This window comes from Panthera tigris, chromosome A2, assembly GCF_018350195.1.
Source record: "Panthera tigris isolate Pti1 chromosome A2, P.tigris_Pti1_mat1.1, whole genome shotgun sequence".
NCBI lineage: Eukaryota > Metazoa > Chordata > Mammalia > Carnivora > Felidae > Panthera > Panthera tigris.
The window spans coordinates 36,414,918-36,438,460 of record NC_056661.1 but is presented as its reverse complement, the minus strand read 5'-3'; the positions used below and the strand labels follow the sequence as shown (position 1 = coordinate 36,438,460).

At 42.1% G+C, this 23,543-nt stretch overlaps 1 protein-coding gene across 4 annotated transcripts in view; it reads left to right on the top strand.

Moving 5' to 3' along the window:
* Positions 1 to 23,543, top strand: part of FRMD4B (FERM domain containing 4B) — a 322,570-nt gene that overhangs the window by 37,129 nt on the left and 261,898 nt on the right. For 2 of the 4 annotated variants that reach the window (XM_042979397.1, XM_042979396.1), the window contains exon 1: positions 10,072 to 10,343. The exons of 1 other annotated variant lie outside the window; for it this stretch is intronic. The gene's annotated coding sequence lies outside the window, so the exon portion shown is untranslated. Of the gene's footprint in view, positions 1 to 10,071; positions 10,344 to 23,543 lie in introns of those variants that run through there. One more of the 4 variants, XM_042979398.1, reaches the window with a different exon arrangement.

The following is a 23,543-nucleotide window of genomic DNA, read 5'->3' as shown; positions in this document are numbered from 1 at the left end:
TGCTCTTTTCTTCCTCTCTTATTTTTTTTCCATCTGGACACACTTTTTCCTGTAACTAGAGGACCTTTGCACATGCTAATACATATCTGGAATGCTCTTCTCTTCCTCTTGGCTTCAGTGCATTCTACTTACAGTCATATCTCGGTTAGCACCTCCTGCAGAAGCCTTCCCTGACTTCTAAAAATTGGTGTGTTCCTCTCTCATATGCTGTATTAGTTCAGATCCTCTGAGAAGCAGATGTCAAAAAGCGATTAGATGTGCAAGGGATTTTTTAGGGGAGGAGGCAGGAGGAGCTGGAGAAGCAGAAATAGATGGAGAGAGCCTTCAGACGGTGATGCAGGTCGGCTTCTGTGAAAGATGAAGGAGAAGTGGGAAGGGTGTCAAACTCTGCACACTCCAAGAACACTTCAGGGAGGCCAATAGAGTGTCCTCAAGCACAAGCTGCCTATTGGAGGCACAGAATTCGCCCACCACGCTCAGCCATTGGCCAAAGGATCTGGAGGAGCAGCAGCCAGGACTGTCAGTGAGCTACGCTCCCTGCAGTCAGAGATGCACGCGGTGCATTGTCATGGCCACTATATATGGTCTCTGAGCGCCCTGCCTGTGGTTGCACAGGCTTGTGTGACCATACATGCACATTCTCCCTGCACTATCCACTCCATGAGGTAAAGGACTGTGTGTGTTTTGCATGATACCCCCAGGGCCTAGCGAGTGTCTGGCACATTTTAGAGACAAAAGCCACTAGCACACTTCTAAAAATTAATTTAAAATTCTTTTAAATTTTAAAAAGATTTTAATTCAGTCTTAAAATTTTCTTCGACCTGGTTTAAAGGGGAAAGTGCCCTAGGGGGAAAAAAATGAATATCAAAATACGTGTAATCTGTAATTATGGCGGTAAAACTCTGAGAGCATGAGCCTGAAAATCTCTATTAGATGAAATTTAATGAAATAAATGGCCTTATGGCAGTTGATCAGGTCAAGTGGTAGAAAGAGCTAATCCCAAGCAAATCTTAAACCTGAAAATTTATTCATTGTTCCTGGAAAGATGGTGTGTGTTCTGAGATATCTTTATGAGTTTAATAAAATACTCTATTTATAAGTGATTCCACATGTAAATAAATGCTTTATTGGTCTACATGAGAAAAAGAAAGTCAGATTTATTGGTCAACTATAAAAATGTAGATGATTCTCCCAGGCTCACTGCTTTGAAGTTAGGCAAAGAGCAAATGTCAGCAAAGGGCAGGCATGAAATCTGGGCACTATGACAGTTATGCATGAACATTCTTGATTTCCCCTATATTTTAACTGTTAGTATAAATGTGGGTGGCCTGGAAAGTGCTTTACTTATAGAATAATGTGTGGGAGTTTAGGGCCCCATGTGGCATCACCACGTGTGAGCCTGTCTGCTGTGGTCATCAACACCTTTGGCTTTCCTGCTGCAGCTTTGAGCTCACTAGTCCTGTAGTCCTGGATATGTAAATTTAGACCTATAATTTACAAGTGTGCCCATGGTGCTGGGCTTATCTCCTCGGAGGATGCATGAAATCAAGTGTTTGAGAGTAGAATCCAGTTTTGCCCTTGATTTACAGTTTCAGATACATCTGAACTTCCTCTAAATTTCTTCACCCCAAATGGAAACTGCTTTACTGTTTTATCTGATGCTAAAAGTAATATTAAAGCAATTCAGGATCAAGGGGGAGAATAAAATGAAACAACTGTAACTCCACCACCAGGGGAGAAACTGCTTAACATTTTGTATAGAGACTTCTGGACTGACTTCATTTCTTTCTTTCTTTTTCTTTTCTTTTTCTTTTTTAGTTTGTTTTATTTTGAGAGAGAGAGAGAGAATGTGTGCTTGCACATGAGCAGGGGAAGGGCAGAGTGACAGAGAGAGAGAGAGAGAGAGAGAGAGAGAATCGCAAGCATGCCCCATACTGTTAGCACAGAGCCTGATACAGGGCTTGATCCCACGACCGTGAGATTATGACCTGAACCAAAATCCAGAGTCTGATGCTCAACTGACTAAGCCAAACACATGCCCCTGAACTGACTCCATTTCTGATCCTCATTTGGCCATGGCTTCTGATACTGTCCTTCTATGTTATGATATGATCTATCTCATTTTTTAGGAGTTCTAATCTAATAACAAAAATCTGATCAGTGTACTGCATGCTTTATGGAGATTGTGTAATTTAATCCCTCAACCACTCCTTGCAGTATGTAAAATTATTCTACTCTTTTTATACAGTGGAAATGGAGAACTTGGGAGGTATTAATATTAGCTAAGAAAAACACTGACATTCTAACCTGGCCAAGTTCTCTCTGATTTGAGAGGTAAGAAGTCCTTTATTTTACACCTCCTGGCTGTATTTTATGGATTATTACAGGCTATTTGTAAATTCTTCTGGAACAAAACATGAGATAAATCCCATACAAACACACATATTTGAAGCGATTCAGGGACCTTGCTATGTGAATAAATACATGGTCTGACCTTCTGTTTTCCTGGAAGAAACCATTTTGTCAAGGAACTGCTCTCCTAATTTATCTGACTTGTAATTTCAGGGTTTCATAAAGCAAAGGCCCAAACGTAATTACTCTGAGTGCCCCCATTTAAGCCGTCATGTTTTTTTTTACAAACTCTGATGCTTGGCGACCTAACCTAGCATGTCCGTAATGTCTTGTGTGTCTGCTTAGTTACTCACAGGCTTTCTAGGTAGGCCTTCACTGCTTTATGGCTGTTAAATATTCCCAGCTACATTTTAGTGCTCTTGGTCTTTTAAATGGGACATAAATCCTATGTTTCATGTATGAGTGCTTCCAGTCTGAATACCCATCTCTGTATCTCAGTCTCAGATGCTCCCTTAGGATTCTCGAGTGAGTGGCTGAAGTCATTACTGAGGCAAGAGCTATTACTTGAAGAGTTGGCAGACTTACATTCTTCTACCTTGCAAGCAGCCAACGATGTGCTTTCTTTCATACACACTTGTGTATTTATCAAATTGAGAGGGAGAGGATCTCATCTATTGCCTCAAGTATTTTGAGGATTGAGTCAAGAGTTACAAAATTGAAATGCTGGTAGGGGCCAACCAGGCGGATTGCATAAGTGTACAATCAAAGCTCAGTGGAAGCAATGGGGAGGGAGGGGGCCTGGAGCAAGCTGGAGAACTATGCTCACTTGAATTATTTTTTAAAAAAATATTATGTTGGCCAAACAACACACACAAAAAGCTGCGTTTAGACCATGACGGGCTGCCATTTGAAAATTTCTAAGCACTGTAATGGAAGATTAGTACACAATAGGGAAACATTTTAAGGTCTTAGAAGTTTGACCACTGTGTCCAAGTGGATCTCTTTCTCTTTTTATCCTATTTTCCAATAGTCACTCTATTCCCTTTTGTAGTACTTATAACAGTCTCTGTAATTAGTTTTTGTTGTGCATTTACTTGTTTATAATCTGTCTCTGTCTCTCTCTCTATCTCCCTCCCTCCCTTCCTCTTAACTTTTAAGCTTCATGAAGGCAGGGACCGTGTGTATCTTGCTCATGGTTGTAATTAGCAACACTAGCCACGGACAGGCACGTAACCGGTCCTCATAAAAATTATTGAGGGGGTAAGGCAAAGAGTGTGATACATCTTATCATCATGCGACATATCTTATTCACCTTGGTACCCCCAGCACTTAGTACCATCGTAGTGATGCAGTAAGTATTTGTTGAATGAAATTGTCGGTGATCTTGGTTCACCACAGATGGTTAGCCACAGCAAAGTGGTTTACATTGGGTGGGGCCAAGGTTTAGAAATAGATGTGGTCACTAGGCTGAGGATACATGGGCACTAGACCCAGCCCTGCAAGGAAATTCAGTAAGAAAATAACCAGTTTTATGGATACTAATCAGGCGTGACTGGTAATCTGAACAAGCTGTGCACATCAGGGATGCCTAGTGATGGATAAAAATAGGAAAGCAAGGAACAATCTGTGTTCCCACGTAGAGGTGTGCAGTCTTGCCACAAGTAAGCCAACAGATGATAGAACTAAATCCATAGTAGCTGAAGGCTCAGTTCCTATGGTGGTAAAAAGGGAATGAGGAGAGAAAGGTCCAACTGAGATTAAGGCGTTAAGAAACCCTGTAGGCATCCAAAGCAGGTTTAGGATTTTAAATTTCCAGAAATGGCTGCAAGGTGTAGACTCAGCCTCACCATCCATGCAGAACAATCTCTGAAGCTCAGGTCAAGCTCACAGCAGCAGTAGTGTTGGTTGGTGTTGAGTTGCCTAATAAATTTACCCCCACTGAGGACGCCATTTTGCCAGTAACTGAGGGGCTAAGATCAGCACCCTTGGCTATAGGGAGAAGAGCTCCCAGTACCACCTTTCGTCCTGAGTGTCCTGTGATCCTAGAATGTTTAGTTTCCAGAAATGGAGAACCCATATGGGTTAATGCTTTCACATGATAGAGCAATAAAGACTTTGGTTGTAAATAACAGAAAGATCATTTAAAGTACCTTAAGGGGAAAGAGGAATCTACTGGTTTGCACAAACACACCGTGTAAAGGCAGGAGCAGAGCCAGCCCTAGGGTTTCTGCTTTCTCTGCCTGTGCTGCTGTCTGTGTGGCTTCAGTCTCCTCTGTTGGAGGTGGGCTTTCCCTATAGGGATCAGTGTAGCCTTGATGGTCAAGAGCATAAACTTGGGTAGTCCCACAGTCCAGGTATGCCCCTCATCTGTGCCCTTGACCTTAGACAAATTCTTTACTTGTAAAATGTGCACACTTAATAGCACCTATCATAGGTTATTGCAAGCGTGAAATAGGTAAACAAAAATGTAAAACCCTTAGCATAATGCCTGGTACCTAGAAGGTACTCTGTTGTAATTGGTGAGCAGCAGCTCTGGCTCATAACATAACAGCTCTGATGGCAGAGGGGAGAAAATGATTTGGTACACCAGTTCTGCTTAAAGACCACTTCTCTAGGAAGACCTGTCATTAGTTCAGCCCTTGACTGAGATACTGTCCATGTGAGGGGAGGCAACTTCTATCAAAAGGGGGGAAATTGAGAGATGAGGCAGAGATGCCTCTATCTACAAAAATTTGCAAATCCCCTTCCATACAGTTGGTGCTAAGAAGTGGCTGCCCAGCCATGGACTGTGTTTCCTAGCACTTATCCCCCCTACGTGGGGGTGGGGAGGTGGGAGGACATACCTGTGACTGGTCCTTGCTCATGTCGGGTGAGTAGAAATGCTGTATAAAAGCCAAGGCTCTGAAGAATTGCTTGGGTTTTCTCTGGGATTTCTCTAGGATGTAGTTAATGATGTGGACATTGGTTCTCAATCCTCATTACACATTGGAATCACCTGGTAATCATTTTTTTTTAAGTATGAAATTTATTGTCAAATTGGTTTCCATACAACACCCAGTGCTCATCCCAACAGGTGCCCTCCTCAATACCCATCACCCACACTCCCTTCCCTCCCACCCCCCCATCAACCCTCAGTTTGTTCTCAGTTTTTAAGAGTCTCTTATGTTTGGCTCCCTCCCTCTCTAACCTTTTTTTTTTTCCCTTCCGCTCCCCCATGGTCTTCTGTTAAGTTTCTCAGGATCCACAGAAGAGTGAAAACATATCGTATCTTTCTCTGTATGACTTATTTCGCTTAGCATAACACTCTCCAGTTCCATGCATGTTGCTACAAAAGGCCATATTTCATTCTTTCTCATTGCCACGTAGTATTCCATTGTGTATATAAACCACAATTTCATCAGTCCATCAGTTGATGGACATTTAGACTCTTTCTGTAATTTGGCTATTGTTGAGAGTGCTGCTATAAATATTGGGGTACAAGTGCCCCTATGCATCAGCATTCCTGTCTCCCTTGGGTCAATTCCTAGCAGTGCTATTGCTGGGTCATAGGGTAGGTCTATTTTTAATTTTTTGAGAAACCTCCACACTGTTTTCCAGAGAGGCTGTACCAGTTTGCATTCCCACCAACAGCGCAAGAGGGTTCCTGTTTCTCCACATCCTCGCCAGCATCTATAGTCTCCTGATTTGTTCATTTTGGCCACTCTGACTGGCGTGAGGTGGTATCTGAGTGTGGTTTTGATTTGTATTTCCCTGATGAGGAGCAACGTTGAGCCTCTTTTCATGTGCCTGTTGGCCATCTGGATGTCTTCTTTAGGGAAATGTGTATTCATGTTTCCTGCCCATTTCTTCACTGGATTATTTGTTTTTTGGGTGTAGAGTTTGGTGAGCTCTTTATAGATTTTGGATACTAGCCCTTTGTCTGATATGTCATTTGCCAATCTTTTCCCATTCCGTTGGTTGGCTTTTAGTTTTGTTGATTGTTTCCTTTGCTGTGCAGAAGCTTTTTATCTTCATGAGGTCCCAATAGTTCTTTTTTGCTTTTAATTCCCTTGCCTTTGGGGGGAATCACCTGGTAATCTTAACAAAACTAATTACAGGCCTAGTTTTAGACCATTGGTTCCTAACTAGGGGAACTTTTTGCCCTCCCACCCCACAAGTGAGCATTTGGTAGTCTGAGGACATTTTTGGTTGTCACAACTTGGGTTGAGGAGTTCCTGGAATCTAGTAAGTCAAGGCCAGGGATGCTGCTGAACATTCTACAATGCACAAGACATCCTCTCCTAACAAAGCTTTGTCTGGTTCAAATTTTGTCAAGGTTAAGAAAACCCTTTCCTAGAGGTTGGAGAGCCACAGGCTAAGAGACCAGATTCAGGCTGAGTGCCAGAATTACTGCAGCAAATGGGAGCTGCCTGTTAGTCTGGAACACCCACTGTGGAGAGTTACCTTAATGAAGAATAAAGCTTTCTTGTCTTAAACCATAAACCATTGAAATTTGGGGTCTCTTGGTGACAGTAGCTAGTGTTGCTGTAAATAACAAAAGAGGAGAAATGTGCTGAAGACATTGTAATTATTTAGTTTATGCAATGGACAGATATCATATTACCGTCTGCCCAGGTAGAAATATTAATTTGTGGACCACTGTTTTGCTTAAAATTAACCAGTAATTCACAGCACAGATTTCCCTAATTAAAATCTCCCAGATTAGTATGCAGTGATTTTTGTGGCATGGGAATGGAATATGAGTATTTGCTTCATATCCCGGATGGCAGATATTTGGGTCTGACCTTTCTAAGTAGGTTAGGTTAGGTTTCAACTCAAAATTTGTTTTATTTAGTATTTCCTCTGTTTTAGTCAGTAAATGTTAAGTTAATCTTTCACATCATCTTATTCGTTATTGTTTGTAATGAAGACAAGTTGGATTTGTGAGGCAAGAGAAGAAAAATTGTTACAGATGGTAGCTTTAGTAAATATTGTAAAAATGCCAATCTCTTGAATCTGTTTGACTATGCAAGTCACTGTGAATGTTTTGAAATCAGATAATATTGACACTCCTCAGGGATTTTGTTATTTCAGGAAATTTAGAAAAAAAGAGGCAATACTACTCTCAGTGTGAGGGGCTTCACTGGGGCCCATATCTGCTCTAGGAGTGACCCAGGGATAGATAAAAAAACACTGAACCCTCTGGCCATGTTGACTGATTGGTACCCAAGTTGGTCCAATTAGGGCCAATCTTGGGACCTGTTCAGGATCTGTCAGAAGAGGACATGTTTCTTTTTGTTGGTTTGGAGCTCTAAGGCTATCAGCCGTGAGCCGCGGGCAGCTTGCTTACTTAAGGATGAAGCCAGCACAAAGAAAAGCATAGGTAAAGATGAGGAAAATGAGAGGGGGTAGAGAGGACAGATAGATTAGGTTCTAATGACATCATTTCATTTGAGTGTCTGGGCCAGGGTATCAAACCCCACCTCTAAGTCAATGGCACTTTCACTAACCCAAGCCAGTAAGTCTCCCTTTTTGCTTAAGCCAATTTGGGTTGAGTTTTTCTGTTGTTTATTTCTTTCTACTTTCAAGTAGCATGGGTGGGATGTGTTGATTATATCTGACCCTTAGGAGCTTCCATCTTCATTTGTTTTGGTAAATTATATTATTACTACTGATTATTGGGCTCCTTTGCCAGTAATGAACTTGCTCCTCAGTCATTTCCATGAAACTGGCATTGCCTATCTTGTGAAAGGAGAATACTTCTCTAACTCATTGATGTCAAGTCTGGCCATGCCACTTGCTTTGGTTAGTAGGATGTGGGAAGAAATGACGGGTGTCATGTCCATGCAGAAGACTTAAGGGCTGTCACAAGGGTTTGCCATTTCCCCCCCCCCCCCCGCTTTTTTTTCTCTGCCAAGTGGCCATCAAATCCCAGGATGATACCTAGAACAGAGAAGATATTTGGATCAGAGCCTCAGCTGACCCATGCGGACAAGTAACATGAACAGGAAATACATTTATTTTATTGTAAACCACAGATATTTTGGATTTGTTGTTACTGAAACATAACCTAATAAAAGCTGGCTAATATACTTACTATTTTTTAAATGCTTGCCAAAGTTTTTAACTGAAGAAAAATCTAGAGCACCTATAATATTGTCATTTATATCCTGCAAGTTATGAAAAAAGAATTTGGGATGACTCTCTCTCTCTCTCTCTCTCTCTCTCTCTCTCTCGTTCTCTCTGTGTGTGTGTGTGTGTGTGTGTGTCTCCTTTTGGTGTTCATAGCCCTATTATATGCAGTGATAATCAAGAACATGGGCTTTAGCTCTGTGATTTAATAACTGGTAAGTTCTTGGGCACCTGGCTGGCTCAGTTGGAAGAGTGTGTGACTCTTGATCTTAGGGTTGTGAGTTCAAGGCCCACAATGCATGTGGACATTACTTAAATAAATAAAACATAAAAAAAGGTAGTAAGTTCCTGAACTATTCTGAGACTAAATGTCCTCCTTATAATAACAATATCTTCTCATAGGATTTTTGCACATACAGAGCTAAACACAGTGCAGAGTACGTAGTAAAACACTGAGTAAATAGTAACTCTTATTCTCATCATTCATTGTAGAAGACAGTGCCCCGATGAATGCTTTTTTTCTAAGCTTATTTATTTATTTTGAGAGAGAGAGAGAGAGAGAGAGAGCGCAAGCTGGCGAGGGGCAAAGAGAAGAGAGAGAATCCCAAGCAGGATTTGCACTGTCAGCACAGAGCCCAACACAGGGCTTGAACTCACGAACCAGGAGATCACGACCTGAGTCAAAATCAAGAGCCAGAGGCTTAACCCGCTGAGCCACCCAAGCGCTTCTTTTTGATGATTCCCTTGGGTGGGGTCCAAGGTAAACTTATTAACCAGTATTAAACACCACACCTTAACAAATGGCATTCTGGGGAGGCCCCCAAGACATTACTTTTAAACTTGCAGCCATGCCATTCCAGGAAATCTTAAGCGGGGAGAATGCTTTAGAGAACGTTGGATGGGAGTTGAGGTAATATCCTGTGAAGTGGGATAGCCATTTATCCCCTGGATGTCTTTGTGCTCTGAATTTAAATGAAACAACTGCAGAGTTGGTCCTTAAATGAGAACTGAGGACACCAGAATCTAGTGGGTGCCCTTGAACATTCTTCATTTACTAGTGGTATTTGGCAACTTTGTTTTGCTAGAGTGTAAAGATTATGTTGGTTGAACTCATTTAATGTTCTTGTAAAAGAGGATGAGGAGTTTTATGACAGCAGTAATTCTTAGGGAAAATATCTCTGGGTAATGAAGAGTAGGTCTTTTGAGTGATTTGGTTGAAGTGTGTGTGTGTGTTTGACATAGAAAGGTCCAGAACATGAGACCTTATGAGGAAAGGAGAAACTGAGCTTAGGACCTATTTAGGAATTGTGGCTAGTTCCAGTGTCAGAGTAAATTTATTTAATTACTTAGTTAATTAATTAATTATTTCAGCAAATATTGCTCTCTCTGTGTTCAGGTATTGAGTCAGAGGCTAAGGATATAGAGACTCATTCATTCTGTTATTCATCAGCAAATACTTATGAGCACCTGCAATGGTGCCAGGCACTGTGCCCAACACTTGGGGACACAATAGCAAGTGAGGTCAGGCAGTATCTGTGACCTCATGGAACTTAAAGTCTAAGAGGGAACAGAGGTGATGAAGTCATCACATAAATGTGAAGTCAGGTGAGGATAATCACAAGGAAGGAAAGTGAGAAGAACTGTGAAGATGTTTATCAAAGGGCATGCCATCCTGTCTGATGGTGTCAGGGATATGATATGGCCAGATTTGTGTTTCAAGTGAGTAGTCTGGTTTCAGTGTTCAAATGGAGATGTGACAATGAAGGCAGAGAACCGGTTAGGGGGCCGCCGCAGAGGTCCCCAGCAAGAACTGTGGGTGGCCCAGACCAGGGAGGTGATCATGGAGACAGAAGTGGACTGATATCAGAAACCTTCAGGAGGTAAACTGCATTGAACTTGGTGAAGAATTGAATGAGAAAGAAGAGGGAAGCGAGGTCGAGAGTAATGTCTGGGGTTTAAACTTCCCTCCCTGGCTTCTAGAACCTGATAAATGCACCATGAAAAACAATATGAAGTATATGCCCCAGCATAAGCAAAATTAGGGCAGAGTTAAATGGGGTGTGATAAAATGTCTCTGGCAGCCTCGTGTTTCAAGATTAGAGTCTAATGTGTTTGTTGCATAGTCCATGGCCAAAGTCAACACAAGCACCCGGATTGCAATGTACCACTTGAGGACGCAATTTGAATATTCCAGCCCCGGGTCTAACTGTGAAGTCAAGCTGTTGTGTGGTCCCGTAATATTCTCCATCCCATCCCACCCCTGAAAAAGCTCTGTGCTCTTTTCTTGTCAGAGCTGTTTGCAAAGCCTGAGGGATGTCACATAACAGCATGCTCTTCAAGGAATTAGCTTTGCAATTTAATGAAGAGAAACTTTTATGACTTCAGCTGGCTCAGTGTTTATAGTTTCTCAGACTATACTATAGTTAAAGCTTGGTTATAAAAGCATACATGTAGACTCATGTAAGTTATATAACTTATAACTCTACAATATATAACTTGTAACTCTTGTAAGAGTTAAAAGAGTAAACACTAGGCACTTGTTAGTATCACTTGTGAATTAGAAAACAGACTTAACAAATATTAACTAACTTGTCATGGACTCTTGGGGACTCATTATTGTTCAATGCTTATATTTATACCCACAACTTGTTCCTTTGACAAATATTTTTTGAGTATTTACTGAATGCTATGACTGTTTCAAGTGAACAATATAATAAATTTCTGGTCCTCACAGGGCTTATGCTCTATTTGGGAAGATAACAAAGCAAAAACAACTAATATAGTATATATACATATTTATAACATGAAGAATAAAACAGGGTGATGAATGTGGTAAGGCACATTAGAAAAGCTGCTTGTTCAAGAAGTCCTTTGTGAAGGGAAGATATTTGAGCTGAGGCAGGATTGATGACAAAGAATTTTGGGGGCAGAAAATATTTGGGGTGGGGTAAACAGCAAGCGCAAATGCCCCGAGGCAGGAAACGGCTTGGCACACTTAACAACAGGAAAGAGAAACCCATGTGGCTGGAATGTCTGAGCCTAGGAAAGAGGAGTCTCCTTGGGGGCCAAGAGATTAGAGGCTCTTTAGAGCCCCAGTGAAGAGCTTGGATTTTATTCTAAGTGCAATGGGACGCCATTGGAGGGTTTTAAAGCAGAAAAGTCACGTGATCTGAGTAGGCGTTAAGAAGATCCTTCTAGTTCCTGAGTGGCAGGTGAGTAAGGTAGGTACCCCAGAGTAGAAGGAAAGTCTGGTGGTTTGGGCCCTCATTTTAGAAGAGAGATAACAGAGAAATGGGTGAATTTTCTATATCTCTTGGATGTGAGCTGACAGGGCTTGCTGGTGAACTACATACAGGAGATTAAAAAAACCAAACAAACAAAGAAACAAGGGCAACTTCTGGGTTTTTGATCAAAGCGATTAAATCATGAAGCCCTATACTGAGGATTCAACCCAGACCTCCTTAACATTCCAGCAATCTCTTTTGAAAGGCAAGTTATCTAATTGCCTGTTCTGGTGAGGAATTCTTCCTTTTGAAGTGTTATCTTATTATTCTATCTCCAGGAAGCAGGAAGAAAGAGAGATTGATATTTATAGGGTGCATTTAAATTCAGGTTTGCCTGCCCCAGATGTCTGCTCCAAGCCTTCTGACTAGGTTAGTAATAGCTGTGGAGCACTCCCTCTGCCACTGATAGGGTCTGCCTTAGTGTCCAATTCCTTAGCTCTAAAGGAAGACAAAGAGGTTGACAGTATTGGCCTGACTGGCCTTCTTGCAGCCCAGTGCTGACTTTTGTTTGCCGTCTACTTCCTGGATCTGGTGTCATGACTTGCCCAAGAAGACTTTGCATACATGCTTGGTAGCATGTGTTGACAGATTGGCTTCCAGAAGGGAATCTGGACTGTGTTCAGGGGCATCTGACAGTCCTTAGAGCCCAGAGAATGACAGTCTGGCCCCTTTGTCTGTCTCCTTGCTTTCTGCAGTCAGAGGCCAGGCCCCAGCGCTCAGTGCTGCGGTGGAGCTGGGTCACCACTGTGGTTTGGACAGAGAGCAAGGTGGGGCGAGCTGTCCTCAGGCTGCTCCGGAGTTGGCTTTAGACAAGAGACTAAGGTCAGGCATGTGGTCGAAATCACACATGTGTTCCTGGCAGAGTTCGCATCAAGCTTTATGAAAATATTTTTTTATAACTTCATCTGTGCTTAACAATGATCATTTCTTGGTTAGAGATGCAGGGAAGGTCCTTGGGATATATTCTCACTGAGGATGGAATTCTGAACTCTGACACTGAGTAGGTCAGCTTTACCCCTTCAAATTTTGTAAAGTCTCTTGTTTGGGCCTAGAGGAGAGTGTCAATCAGTCAGGATCCTGGCAGGAAACAAGATTCTCCTCTGATGGTTCAAATGTAAGAAAATTAATGAAGGAATTACTCTCAGATGTGTGGGCAGGACTAAGGAAACAAATAGGGTTGAGGTGCCAGGCTAGCAGCAGGGTAAGCTGTCACCAACCCCAAGGTGAAAAGGGACCAAGGGCAGAACTGTGGTTACCTGAGCCAGGTGGGACCAGAAACCATCGAGCAGGAGCCCCCAGTAGGGGATGGAGTCCCTGAGGGAGCAGTCACTGCAAGGGAAGTAGCCCAGAGGTGGGAGGGAACAAGAAAGAATTACCCACACTCTCCTGTCATCTCCTGTCTGTCTGCCAGGAAATGGAGGCAGATGGATCATAAGGAGCAAACGAAGACCCACTAGCAAGAGAGGAAATGTTATTCTTCACTCCAAATCATAAGATTGTCACTGTCTTTAAACACATGCACGCATGTAGGCAGGCACACCTCCTCCCGAAAAGGAAGTCCAACTTTGTATCTTCTCTTATTATTTGGAAATGTATGTGTAAGACACAGTTATATTTTTGGTTATGTATCTTCTAATTTAAAAAAAGAAAACAACTTCCTTGGGGCACCTGAGTGGCTCAGTCAGTTAAGTGTCTGACTTCGGCTCAGGTCATGGTCTCATGATTTGTGGGTTCGAGCCCTGCGTCGGGCTCTGTGCAGACTGCTCAGAGCCTGGAGCCTGCTTCAGATTCTGTGTCTCCTTCTTTCTCTACCCCTCCCCTGCTTATGCTCTCTCTCTTTCAATAATAAGTAAATGTTAAACATTTTTTTAAAACTTCCAGCAAACCACAATTTGCATATTTACTTGTAAATTGCTTGTTGTGCACAGTAGCATGGCAGGTAAGAGCTTGGGTTCTGTAGCTCAGGTTGCTGTGAGCATTACCTGAGCATCTACAAAGCCCTTAGAAATGTGCCTGACGCAAAGTAAGCAAATGGGTTATGTTGCAGTAGAAAACATGTCCCAAACACAAGCTTTAAGGGTGAGACAGAAGTATATAAGCAGAAGTTTAATGTGTATTTCTGTACCCCACCTTGCACACATCGTTGGGGGTGTATGCTCTCCACCTTGGAGACCAACAGTTAAGACTTAGTATTTGCTACCTAGCAGACTGTGCTACCTTGAGTAAATTCACCTCCTGCAACCTTACTGGCCTCATCTGTGAACTAATAGCAGTTAATAGTGCCTGCTTTATAGGGCTGTTGGAGGAATAAATGCAGTACATCCGGTCACTTAGCCCAGGCCCTGCCTGGCACGTCATGAGTACTCAGTAAAATATTACATGTGATTATTGCTGTGAAAGTCATGGTCATTGTGTTTAAATCGGCAAAGAGGAAAAAATTCATCCTTAATCCTACAGATTCATATAAGATCACTGTAAGAAATATGTTGGCATATTTTTAGACCTTTTCATAAAGATTCCATATACATAGACATATTTTACCTAATTGAATCATTGTACAGTCTTCTGTGGACCTATTTTTTTTTTTAAATTTTTTTTTTAAACGTTTATTTATTTTTGAGACAGAGAGAGACAGAGCATGAACGGGGGAGGGGCAGAGAGAGAGGAAGACACAGAATCGGAAGCAGGCTCCAGGCTCTGAGCCATCAGCCCAGAGCCCAACGCAGAGCTCAAACCCACGGACCGCGAGATCGTGACCTGAGTTGAAGTCGGACGCTTAACCGACTGAGCCACCCAGGCGCCCCTCTGTGGACCTATTTTTAGTGGCTATGTAACATCTTATAGGCTCAGAATAATTTATGCACCCAACCCTATTGTTGGTTATTTATGGTTTCTTTTTTCAATTTTCTTTTCTATTTTAAGCAACACTGTGATGAGTAATATTTTTAACAGCTTTATTGGGATAGACAGTTGACCCTTGATCAACACATGTTTGAACTGCACAGGTCCACTTGTATGTGGATGTTTTATAATACAGTACTATAAATGCATTTTCTTTTCCTTAGGACTTTCTTAATATTTTCTTTTCTCTAGCTTGCTTTAATGTTAGAATACAGTATATAATTCATATAACGTACAAAATATGTGTTAATTAACTATTTATGTTATTGGTAAGACTTCCTTCCAATCAAACATAGGCTGTTAGGGGGGCCTAGGTGGCTCGGTTGGTTAAGCATCCAACTTCAGCTTAGGTCATGATCTTTTGGCTCGTGGGTTCAAGCCCCTACATCGATTGGGCTCTGTGCTGACAGCCCAGAGCCTGGAGCCTGCTTTAGATTGTCTCCCTGTCTGTCTGCCCCTCCCCCTGCTTGTGTTCTGTCTCTCTCTCAAAAAATAAACATTAATTAAAAAAAAAAAAAAAAAAGTAGGATTTTAGTAGTTGTGTTTTGGGAAAGTCAAAAATTGTACTTGAGGGGCACCTGGGAGGCTCAGTAGGATAAGCATTGGACTCTTGGTTTCAGCTCAGGTCATGATCTCACTGTTTGTGAGTTCGAGCCCCGTGACAGCACGGAGCCTGCTTGAGATTCTCTGCCTCTCCCCTGCTCACGTGCATTTGCTCTTTCTTTCTATCTGTCTCATAATAAATAAATAAACTTAAAAAAATTGTACTTGGATTTTTAACCTCGAGAGTTTGGCACCCTCAACCCCTGCATTTTTCAAGGGTCAGCTATAATTTACATACCATAATATTCAGCCATTCAAAGTGTGCAATTTAATGGTTTTCAGTGGATTCAGAGTTGGGTAACTGTCACCAAAATCTAATTTTAGGGTATTTTTGTCACTCCAAAAAGAAACCTATACCCATCATAGTTCTCCCCCTCTCCACTCCTCCTCGACCCAGGCAGCCATTAATCTACTTCCTGTATCTCTAGGTTTGTCTAAATTCTGGACGTTTCATACAAATGACATCATATAATATGTTGTACTTTGAGACTGGCTTTATTCACTTAACATAATGATTTTGAGGTTCACCCATGTTGTAGCACTATCAGACCATCATTTCTTTTTATTGCTGAATATCCCATATTATGGACACATTTTATTCATACATTTGTTAGTGATGGGTTAGTGATTCTGGCTGTTTTCATGATGGATGATGATCTTATAAATTAATCTTTGTACACATCTTAATTATTTCCTTTGAATACATGTCTAACTATGAAAATGCTGGTTCAAAGATTATGCACATAATTTCTAAACTTTCAAATATCCAACACTTCTGATCCAGTCTATCATTTGAACACATTAATTACTTCTATTGTCCATTGAAGGGTCACTGCTCTTCATCTTTTGAACTACAAAACTTTTCTTTTGTGTTCCTGTGACACCTGGAAGTATTTGCTACTCCTAATTCTCTACAGAACAATCCCTTGTGGATTCTATCCTCTTGGGTGCCTGAGACTCTCGTGGGCAGTGATATTCCTAAAGGGAGCTAATTGTATTTACTTGTATCAATCTTTATCCTTTTCTTTTTTTAATTTTTTTTTTTAACATTTATTTATTGTTGAGAGACAGAGACAGAGCATGAGCAGGGGAGGGGCAGAGAGAGAGGGAGACACAGAATCCGAAGCAGGCTCCAGGCTCTGAGCTGTCAGCACAGAGCCTGATGTGGGGCCTGAACTCACGAGCTGTGAGATCATGACCTGAGCTGAAGTCAGATGCCCAACCGACTGAGCCACCCAGGTGCCCCCATCTTTATCATTCTCAACTAGAAACTCCCTGTAGTGTGGCATTAATGAAAATCAACAGAGACCCATCAGTGGCAGATAGCCTCTTTAAATTGTTTCACTTCGCCCTATTTTTAAGTAACTTTCTGTCACTATGAACCTCTTGAAAGTGGTTAAAATCCAGAAAAATTCTTAAGTCAGTGGAATTGTGACCCAAGGTTTCCCAGCACACAGGCAGCTGAGTATTGTTAAGCGCATCATCTTATTTCAATGGACTTTTTCCATCCTTTAAGAATTTGAAGATAAGTGAAAGTTTGTTTTCTACATACTGTGGTTTTTAATCCAGCATAGCTGTTAAACTCTTGGGGTGGCCACCTGGGTAAAATCTACTCACGGCTTTCCCTTATTATGTGAACGGATCCTGCAGCGAAGGCAGCTGGTGAATAAACACCAAGCTTAAGCCTTCGTCGGTGTGAATCCTGGATAATGTTTACAAATAGAATGGTCTCTGCAGCAACCAACTAGCAGCAGATAAGAGAGCCACCTCATTTATAGCTGCGTTTAATCTTTCCAAAGCCAGAAACATATTTATTGAATGATGGTGAATAGAACAGCTTATTACAGCCTTCACCCCTGGAGTCTCGTTCTCCGCTGACCTTTCTGGTCACAAGCAACAAAGCGATTAAGATACTTCGTTCTTTGTACAAAGACCCATTGACGGCACTCCTCCAGGCTCCCGGATGTTCTTGTCGGGTTTACCTTCATCTTTCCTCCACTGCCTCTTGGAAACAGCCCCACGCATGTATGAAACTGCTGGCCTAGAAGAGAAAAAAGTGTAGCAGGTACTAGTAAGTGTTTGACTTCTCTTACGTGTCACTTAGGACAGGCATTTTTATACAGGCTATCTAATCTCCACCTCACAACCCCCGCCCCACGCAGTAGGTGCTGTTATACCCATTCTAAAAATGAGAAAGTTGAGGCACATCTGCTCCCTGTCTCTTGGCTGCTGAAGTGTGAAAAAGTTCTAATTCAGTACAGACTTCCTATGATTTCAGCATAGGAAGTGCATTCATTTCTGAGAGTAAATAAAGGTGACTTGATTTGCTAAATTCTTTCCTGTTAGAGATAGTGCCTGCCTTGGTGGCCAAAGCCTTTTAAAATAAATGCTGCAATGTTATATTTGCCAGGATGAGGTGTTCAGAGATAATGCCTCTCAAAAAAAAAAAAAATGGGGAAGTCCTATGATCAAGAAATTTGAGAACTTTGAGGTTAAACTAAATGACACAAGATTCTTGATTGCCGACCTTCTCAGAGACTCGAATATAGCACGTGCATTGTGAGTCACCAAGGTGGGTAGAAGATAAATACTTTTCTGTGGGACACCAATTAGCATTTTATTTAAAAAATTTTTTTAATGTTTTTATTTATTTTTAAGAGAGAGACAGACAGCATGAGCAGGGGAGGGGCAGAGAGGGAGGGAGACACAGAATCTGAGCTGTCAGCCCAGAGCCTGATGCGGGGCTCAAACCCATGAACCATAAGATCATGAGGCCATCTGAAGTCAGAGGCCTAACCAACTGAGCCACCCAGGTGCCCCACCAATTAACATTTTAAAGAGCTGGTTTTTGTGACGCACACAGGGTCAGAATGAACTTAATGGCCATTCCCTGTGGGTTTAATTTTTTAATAGATGCAAAGCACACAAAGGTATTTAGTGAAAAAAAATATTTCTCACTTTAACCTTTGCTTCTGAGATTCTCTTGAGAGACAGCCATTGATTTCAAGTCTGAGATATTCTATGCATGTGCGACCATGTTTGTATGTATGTATGTGCATGTATGTTTGTGTATGTTTCAATTTTGAGCACTCTATATACATTTTTCTGTGCTGTGTTTATTTTAAAATGTTTATTTTCTGAGAGACAGACCATGAGCAGGGGAGGGGCAGAGAGAGAGGGGATCAGAGGATCCAAAGTGGACTCTGCACTGATGACAGTGAGCCTGATGCGGGGCTCGAACTCACCAACCATAGATCATGACCTGAGCCAAAGTCAGACGCTCAACACTGAGCCACCCAGGTGCCCCTGCACCTTGTTTTTTTTTTTTTTAATTTAATATATATTAGAAGTCATTCCATATCAGTACATATAACACTGTGTCATTTGTTTTAATATCCACATAGTATTCTATTATGGATGTGCCCTAGTTCCTTTAACCAGTACCCTTACTGATGGATGTGTAGAATATCATATTTCTAATTTTTCCTACTGGAAACTGCTGCAGTGCGTGCCCTTGTACATATGTCTTTGTCACCATGGTGCTTCTTGTATCAGCCTTTGATAAAAGCCAAGGGAATAAGAATGTAAAATAATAACAATAATAATAATAACAAATGACTCTGTGAAGTCAAAATGCCACATGTTTTCAGTCTTTTGATCGTCTGGCTTGATCCAGAAGTGTTTAGAGAATTTAGAGTTCTGGAGACTGTAGGTCCAAGTCCTAAAAGAACATGTTGTCTGAAGTTGTTTAAAATAGAAGAAACAAAAGATAGATGACGTTTTGAGAGAGAAGAAAAATTCAGGTTTTTGAAAAATTGTTTCTCTTAGACAATGAAGAGGTTGGGAGTTAATAATTGTATGTGTGTTCCTGCTCATGGCAAAATGAAACTTGAAGCACGAAATGTCTAAGAACAGGGATTTCCTACATGCATAACCTTTGATTTTTGATTCAAACCTTACAGCAGACTGCTTTAGTCACATTGGCTCAGAAGCATGAGTTTTGCTTCCTCACTATCTTGTACTGGATTTCATTTCTGCCAAAGAGCATTTACCTCTCAGTCCTTAAGCCTTGTTTTTCCTCTTGAACATATTTCTCCCTTTTCTTTTTTGTGTACTGAGTAGAAAAAAAAAAAACAAACAACATAACAGAGAGTAACTTCATGTAACAACAAATAAAATATTTCTTCTTAAAATGATGTGGAGTCTAGTTGGAATTATGCTATAAAATTTGATGCAAGTCCATCTATGTTTTGTTAAACGGCTTTATTGATCATGCCCTCCATATTTTTTTAATCAGCTTGAGCAACGGGGTTCAGTCTTAGAGCATGCTGGGCAAATTGCCTTGAGGCCAAATTGCTATTGGGACATCAGGTAATTTAAATATATTTCACATCAGCTGGTCCTCCTTTGGGAGAGCACCAGTATGCTATAGCCCCTAGTCATCACAAAGTGCCATCACTGGAGGTTAGGCACTCTGTGTGTGGTATCTGATCATTTATACAATATGTTCAGCATCATATGATCCTCTATTAATAGGTGGATCCCGCTGTTATCCCCATTTTATCGATAAAGAAACCAAGGGACAGGATAAAAGTAACTCCTTCTGCACCGTCCAGCTGGGATCTTATCGAGCTAGAATTTGAACCCATTGTTATAAAAATCTTGCCCAAATTAGAGATGGCCTGAATCTTTAGGTCTTACTTGGATTCTTTGAAGGCTGAAGAAATGTAATCAACTGTAAGAGAAGAGGTTTTATCCCTCCTCCCGTCTAGTTATACCAAGCAGTGTGGATGGTCCCCAGTGCTCACAGCCCTGTGCGCAGAGCAATTTGTTCTCCTACATCTAAGCAGGCCTGGCTCCAGAGTTGGCCCAGCTCTCTGGGTCAGAGGCCGGACCAAGCCCAATGACACAGGTGACTCTTTCAAGGAAGGAGATGCCCTGACCCTTTTGTTAACTCCCCTGGGACAGAAGTCATCACTTGCAGTGATGTGCAGTCAAACTTGCAGGTCAGTTAGATGGGCAGACCCCTCACCATGCTCTAATAGAAACAGTCCCCAGAATTTTACCTGGAGAAGTTTTACAAACATTAGCTGTTCCCTCTCTGTGTTCTCCTTTGTTGGAAATGGTTTGAACGCTAGAACCCAGCGTAACAGTAAGTTTCCGGATTTCCCCTTTGTGTCAAGCGGCGATGCAGCGTCATTAAGTAAATCCTGAGTATTAAGGCGTTTTCAGATCGTAAAGAGGAATTTGACCAAAAGATTCCCAGAAACACAAATCTCATTTGATTCTTAATGGTGTGCTCCTCACCACTGCCATGCTGTGGGCATCTGGTCATTTGCAGTTTGTCCTTTGGGCAGAGTAAACCCTTCTACTGCAGGAAAAATCTCAAAAACTTCATATAAACAGAACAACACCTATGGAGTGCCAGGAACTGCCAGATGCTCCATATCCCCATAAAGACAGATTCCTGGCACCGTTTCACCAAGGACACACTGCCAGCTGCCCAAACTCAAACCAGGATTCAGATGCAGGTCTTGCACACCCTTGCTTCTGTATGTGGTCATTGCCCCTGCTCAGCTGCCTCCCCAAACAAGCAAGATGCAGAAATCAGAGACCAGAGGGAGTCTTGATTGCCAGGTTCAGGTTCCTGCCAAGGCAGGATGTAATTGCAGGGCTAAGGCTAGAGCCTATGATAAGCGGATGCTAAACTTGTTTTTGGCAGAACATCTGGGATGTGTCAGGGTTAGGGCAGAAGTGGGGGAGGAAGAGGCTTAGGTGCAAGGATCCCTTCGTGATCTCTGGTCTCCTCTTGCGTGAGCATGAGGACATTTCCTGAATGCCAGTCCTCAATATTTGAGCGGTTGGCTCAGATATGCTCTGGGTCTTTAAAACGTTCAGGCCCGGAGACATGGTTACAATAGCATGAGCTTTTTTGCTGTATCTGAACTTGGTCTTCATCTCTCTGGGAACCCTGGTTTGAGTTACTTGGATGTGATGTCTTTCATGATGGAACAGCTAACTTGTGAAGAGGCTGCTGACGTTTTTCCTGTTGACTGTGCTGTTCACCAATACTGTCCCAGGTTAGAAAGGCATCAAGCACCAGTTGAATGGCTTTGTCTTTGTAACTTTAGCCCTGTTTTCTTTCTTTTTTTTACAGAAGAGAAATCAATAGATATGTTACTTTTATATAAAATTTCTTTCATTCCTATCATTTCCTTTCTTTTGATTTTCTTATTGTCCGGAAGAATGTTAGGTGAAGATATACTCTTATGTTTACAATTTTTTTCTTTTTTCCCTTTCTTTCTCCCTCTCCCGACCCAGCCACCACCTCTCTTTCTCTCTGTATTTCTTTTTCAAAGATTGAAGGGCTTGATGCTTTGTGGCTACCCGCACAAAGGCAGCTATAAATTTGAGAAACTCCACAATCTGCCATGCTTCATTCTCCTCCTTTGTTTCCCAGAGTGATCATCATCGTTTTCTCTGGGTAATCGCTAACGGGAGGACTCCAAACTAAAAGGAGGAACAGAGCACAACACTGGGTGGCTTCCTGACACCTATTGTTGGAGCCCAGCTTTGATTTTCCTTTGCTTAGAAGTGTGGGCTAGCCTCTGTTATTTGCTTTTCTCTCCTCTCATCAATCTTGCTTGAGACTCTAGTTTTACTGAAATACATTGTCATCAAGCCAGCCAGGTGAAAAGGAATCCATTTTCCTGAAATCATTCTTTTGGTGACAGGCTTTCTGTGTAAACAGATTGTAGAGTAAATCCTTGCTGCTTTTCAGGGTAACTGGGGGGTGAATGAGGGTAGAGTTTTGGAGAGGAGGGAAGCTTTCCTTTTTTTGCTCTATTGTTTCCTAGTGAAATGGGGAGACCCTGGGCCCTAGAGCCTTGACCCAGTCGGTTCCAAAGATATCATCGAAGGTTCTTGATCTCCTCACTAGAAAGAATTCAAGCACAAACACAGCACAGCGAACGAGGGACACAAATGGAAAAGTTTATTAAAGCAAAAGTACACTCTCCAGATGTGAGAGCAGGTGAGCTCAAGAAGGAGAGAGAGAGAGAGAGAGATGTGCGCCCCGGGGGGTTAGGTTTTTATCTTTCATTGACAGTTGTTAACCAGGGGGTGGAATATTCACTACTTAGGGCAGATACTTCTTGGAAGCAGGGTTTCCCACTTTTTCTTCCTAATTTGGTCAGGGGTTTCCCGTCATGGTATCTGCCATCTTGGGCCTGTCTGGTGTGACCCACCTTCTCATGGAGTGCTGCCAGGACAGGCCTCTCTGACTTTCCCAGTAACTGACCATGACTTCCTTGTTGCTGGCCTCCAGGCATCAGGTTAAAACCTAACTTAACTGCTTACTCTGACATGATTACAAGGGCAGAACCAAGCATCTTAATGATGGCTCCATCTGTCTTAAAAGTTGGGTAGCGGGGCGCCCGGGTGGCTCAGTCAGTTGAGCGTCCGACTTCGGCTCGGGTCATGATCTCGCGGTCTGTGAGTTCGAGCCCCGTGTCGGGCTCTGTGCTGACAGCTCAGAGCCTGGAGCCTGTTTCGGATTCTGTGTCTCCCTCTCTCTCTGCCCTTTCCCTGCTCATGCTCTGTCTCTCTGTCTCTCTCTCTCTCTCTCTGTTAAAAATAAGTAAACATTAAAAATTAAAAAAAAAAAAAGTTGGGTAGCTAACAATTCTTAATTACAGACTTCATGTGGTGGAGAAAGCTAGGGCCCTTCTCCTCCCCTCAGGGAGCATAAGCTCTAGTATATCCATAAACAAACAAACACAACTATGAATATGGAAATAAACACAGAAGCCAGCTTAGGGACAGACGCATGCCATGAAGCAAAACGGGTGGAAGGTGGTAACTGTGGGCTGCTTGGGCTAAAGATACCCAAGTCTTTGCTTTTGTACTGAACCAAAATGGTGGGAAAGGGGCAGCCTTGTAAATATCTGGGAGAAAAGCTTTCCAGGAAGGAAGCATCACTGCAAGTGCCTGAGACATGAACAGGCATGTGTTTTGAGAGACAGGAATATGGCAGCTGTTCTGAAAGATAAGAGGGGTCAGTTCGTGGTGAATAGAATGAAAGCATTACTGACAAAGGGAAGGATTGGTTCAGGGACCTAAAGAAAGAAGACTAAAAATAATAGAAGTCCCTGTTTGGCTAGTAGCACTATATGGTGCAGATATACTTTTTAAATAGCATTAGTGAGATGTAGGGGCGCCTGGGTGGCTCAGTTGGTTGAGCATCCAACTTCGGCTCAGGTCATGATCTCACAGCTCGTGAGTTCAAGCCCC